The sequence below is a fragment of the Sinocyclocheilus anshuiensis genome, unplaced genomic scaffold (genome assembly GCF_001515605.1).
Source record: "Sinocyclocheilus anshuiensis isolate Anshui unplaced genomic scaffold, SAMN03320099.WGS_v1.1 scaffold1276, whole genome shotgun sequence".
Classification (NCBI taxonomy): Eukaryota; Metazoa; Chordata; class Actinopteri; order Cypriniformes; family Cyprinidae; genus Sinocyclocheilus; species Sinocyclocheilus anshuiensis.
Genome location: NW_015544217.1, coordinates 673,606 through 678,261, shown reverse-complemented (window position 1 = coordinate 678,261; position 4,656 = coordinate 673,606). Strand labels below are relative to the sequence as shown.

The window sequence follows — 4,656 nt, the reverse complement described above, 5'->3', positions numbered from 1 at the left end:
AGTATATTATATTTTCCTTTTACAGCTGCAGACTGAGGAAGATCCTGAAACACACCAGCAAACCCTAAAACAGACAACAGTTTACAGATGTTTTTCAGTGGCAGCAGAACTATGACTAAACTTTTGGGTGAAACTTGTTTACTTTTTTCTTACTTTTATTACTTGTGGGAAAACTTGAAACACTTTTAAATAAGTATAAAGAATGGCATTGGTTTTGTACATTTATTTTTTATTTAACGTTATTAATAAAAATGTTGTTCAATTAGCATGTTTTTGTGTTTTGCTTTGGTACCGAAATTGGTACCGAGAACCGTGGATTTTCACTGGTATCGGTACCGAATACTGAAATTTTGGTACCGTGACAACACTAACTACTACAATGAAACAAACATTATTTTTTAAGGAATAATCACACAAAACATTTCTTCCATGTTTTAATTTTAATAGTAAATCCCCTTTGTTTGCCAAAAAATCTTGTTTGCTTCATTTTCAATAATTAAAAGATAAATGATAAATTAAAATAATGTTTTATGCCTTCATTTGATAACCAGAAAAAAATGTAAATATACAACACAGAATTTCTGAGGGGGAAAAAAATTCATAAGGCTACTTTAAGAAAAAAATGAATAAATTAAGTTGTTTTATGCATTCAAATAATTAGACATGCTAAGACACAGAATTTGGTAACAATAAAAAATAAAAATAATATGGTGAGAAAAAATAAAACATTTCATAGGGTCCTAAAAATGTCATTTTTGTTCAACTTTTAATAAATTGATGTGAAAATGTATAAGTTTCATGATTTTAATTAATAAGAATAAAAGACTATTTTTCCCTATATATTTCATCATTGAGGATTTCTTTAAAAAAAGTCTCATCTCATCTCGTTCTCGTGAACCTAGTCTCATGTCTCGTCTCGTCTCGTGGGATAAGTGTCTCGTCACACCCCTATACATTAGTAGACCAAAGAAGTTTTAATTGAATCTACAATATATATGTTTCTTATATAATAAGATTTTATTATAAAACTAGCTTAACTTACAACACGAGCATACTGATTATCCCAGCTTTCGATCAAAAACACCGAAACAATTGAACTGTTTAAACAATTTGTTTACCTCAACAAAAAGTTTTTGCACAGTTAAGCATAGCTATACAACAAAATGAGAAACAGTAAATAAAAACAAATGGTTATTAGAATCAATTTAGTAAAATGAATCGTGCATTCCCATTATTCTAAACCCAGTTATTATAAACCCAGTCCCAGTACATGCTACTCAAATGGTGGTATATTTTGCTATAAAATCATTTCAGTTCACTTGCTAGACTTTGGAATGTTTGGTTGGGTGGATAGACAGGGAAAAAACAGACCTAATGTTACGCAAACTTTGCTTTGAGTATAGCTTGTGTGTGTGTGTCTGTCTCTGTGTGTGTGTGTGTTTTCAGGAATGACAATGCATCAGCTAATTAAAATAGTTTACAGCCATCCCATTTTTAACTTCCTGTTTTCTCAAAAGTGAACTTCTGTCTCGGTTTACTCATAGTGACATCTGTAGAAAACAACCGGTTTATTTTGTAGCGAATTACATTGTGAGCATAATTTCATGAGAACGATTAAATGAAAACAAGTGGCTTCCTGCCTTTCGCATTACCTTTAAACGCTCACACTCGCATATAATTTCCCCTCACAAGCACACATTCTCATATACATACACACAAATACTGCATCACGTGTGTTGCCTCATGGGCGGGTCTGAACTATAATTACAGCCGTGATGTCATCTGCCACTCATTGTTGCCGCAAAATCTAGGTCACTGTTAACCCTTTCCCGTCATGCCAGGGGATTCCGCACACCTCAAAACGAGTCATTACTACACACTTTCCATGAGCTCTTTCGGAACCTATTAAATGAATAAATTGGGGTGATGATACACATTTACCCCACAGATCAAACGTTTACAGTAGAGTAGCGTCAGCTTTTATAGTCTATTGCAGAGCGCTTTCATGTTTTGGTTATCCCCACAACTACAGTACATTACGTCAATCAGAAGCCAAGCCAAAGGAAAGAAACACTACACAGAAACATCACCTCTTCAAGGAGCCTCGAATGTTCTTCATGTTCACGGGTTTGGTTTGAAGTACCGGTCAACAATTTCTGAGTAGAGCTGAGTAATTATATAACAACACAACTTAACGTCACCGCACGTGTTGCATCATAGCAAACTGCCTAACAAAACTTGACAATGCCAATCCACAGTCATCCAAATCCAAAGTATTTTGAGAGCAAATGAGTATGTGATGCAAGCCATCTTCTCACAGCAAACTGGCAATTTGTGGCCGAGCGACAATGAAGTGTGACAGATGAGGGTCGTGTTGGCCAACTGGTAAGCCGCAAACAAAATTTTGAGACGATCCTTTAAGGCAAGCAAAATTTAGCTGTATTTTAACCAAACGTGTCTGAGTGAGTTTATGTAAGACTTTGTGTGTGTGTAGGTGTACGGAATTTAGTGACGATGCATTTGATCACTCAAGCCAAAATAGCCAGTTAGAAATTAACTGGTATGGATTATACATTCTAGATTCAAGATAAACTTAAACATTTACTTCTGGCCGAAGCTAAAGCTAAACCCGCCGTGGTGTGGTGAGAGCGCAAAGAGGAGCGCTGACATCGCCGGTGCTGTTGAGACTGTCTGCTTGATTTTACAGCAGTTGCACCAATCACAATTTCTCCTATGTGTAATTCAGCATATTCGCTGAGGGTAATTTGCCGCTAACTCGCACCGAAAGCTCTCAAGGCCTGTCGAGTTTCTCTAATTCTGACACTACCTTACTCTTAGTCCATAAACACTCCGCCATGTGCTCGCTCACACGGACACACAAATACCAGTGGCGTCACCGCACATGCGTGCGTTTATGTGACCCACTAACTTTTACTCCCTTTACCTCAGATGACTAGAAACTTTGACAGTCCTGCTCACCACTCTTTTCTCTGTTCCCGGGCTTGACATAGAGTGCAGAAAAAAAGAAGACAGACAGACTGACAGACTGAGCGAGATAGAGCCAAAGAGAAAGTGAGAATGAGAAAGAGAGAGAGGCCAACTCCTCCTCCTCTCTTCTCTCTCTTTGCCAGGCGAAGCTCACGCCTACATTTCTTCCAATAAGCGCAGAGCCCGGGTCTCTTTAAACCGGGGCCTAGTCCACATGACTGTCTTCTCGCCCCGCTCAAGAATCAACACTAAAGCACATCCCTGTGAAACGGACCTTGGCGTACAACTAGGATCAGAAATGGAGGCCATAAACACAGAGTCGCACCTGCAACATGCAGGTGGATGCCTGAACGCAGCTGTTGCTTCAAGCCAAAGCAGTCGCACTGCATCTGGGCACGCATTGGGCCTGTTGAGTCACGCAAAAAGCACAAATCATCAACTGCAGCTCAAAACATTGTACCATTTCTGATTCATACCCATGCACTGAGGAAACATCAGGCAAGTACAGGAATATCAAAAACAGTTGACATTTGCTGTAACAAGATACACACAGAGACACAGCTGGCCAAGGGTTATTTAGCTCACCTCTTTAGCCAGGTTTGGGATTATGGACCGGGTTTTTACGTCTTCAAAATATTCCACCTTCCAGGATAATCATGGAAAAAGAAAGGAAGAAAACAGATTGAGAACTGTCAATGACACGAACATTGACAATAAAAAAAACATCATAATCATCCAAACCTTACAACCCATGATAACTAGCAGAAAAATAAATGTATCTTGTCATAAGTCATGAGTCAGAAAGGTTTAAATTATGACTGGGCTCATTCACATGCACAAAACAGAACATTTTAAATAGAGGATCAAATTATGTCCTTCATATTTATACAATCCTGCCAATTATGATATAAAACATATCTGTATGGCATAAAGAGACATTTAAATGTGAGCTAATGCCAGCTAGTTATTTTTGACCCCGGTTTTTCTATAAACCGGTGCTGTTCAGAGTCTAACCCACCCCCACCCCCCCATCTGCCATGACTGTCTGTCATTTTTCCCTGTGCTAATAAATATTTACCTACTCGGCCTCGCTGCCTTCGTGTGTTGCTCTTCGGTGGCAAGAGGTATCCCCATCAGAAGACCCAAAGCATTCTCTCTGTGTCCCCCCACCTCTCTCTCGCTCTGTCTTTCTTTATCTTTCTTTTCTTCTCCCTCTCTCTTTCTGGTCTCTGTCCATTCAGGAAGCCATCTTGTGTTCTTAATCCTGTTTTACATTAACTCTCGTACGCTCTTTCGTTCTCACCCTCCCTGCCTCTCGCTCTCTCTCTTTCTCACTTCCTCCAATTCATGGCTCAACCACATACACACATGAGCATTTTTTTTTAAAAGGCAGTGTGATTGCTATCACTGCTGCACTATAGCCTCCTCTCTCTTTCTTTTTCCTCTACCCCCCTTCCCCCCTCTCCAAACGAAAAAGCTAACAGAATACGTGATGTGAATACTCCTTTCTGACCTACACACACTAACGCGACGTCACGCCATCGATAGCTCACAAAGAACGGCCGCTGGCCAATCGGAGGCGAGCATGAGCACTGCTGCTAGGGTGAAGCGGACAAGAGGAGAGAAAGAGAAAACGGGCGAGAGACATAGACGCAGAGACCACGAGGG

At 39.6% G+C, this 4,656-nt stretch overlaps 1 protein-coding gene across 5 annotated transcripts in view; it reads right to left on the bottom strand.

Moving 5' to 3' along the window:
* The window catches only part of tet3 (tet methylcytosine dioxygenase 3), a 65,704-nt gene that overhangs the window by 40,332 nt on the left and 20,716 nt on the right, over positions 1–4,656 (bottom strand). The window contains exons 1-2 of one of the 5 annotated variants that reach the window (XM_016497957.1): positions 4,071–4,561; positions 3,574–3,630 (exon numbers count right to left, since the gene is read on the bottom strand). The exons of 2 other annotated variants lie outside the window; for them this stretch is intronic. The gene's annotated coding sequence lies outside the window, so the exon portion shown is untranslated. Of the gene's footprint in view, positions 1–2,090; positions 2,364–3,573; positions 3,631–4,066; positions 4,562–4,656 lie in introns of those variants that run through there. 2 more of the 5 variants (XM_016497956.1, XM_016497959.1) reach the window with 2 other exon arrangements.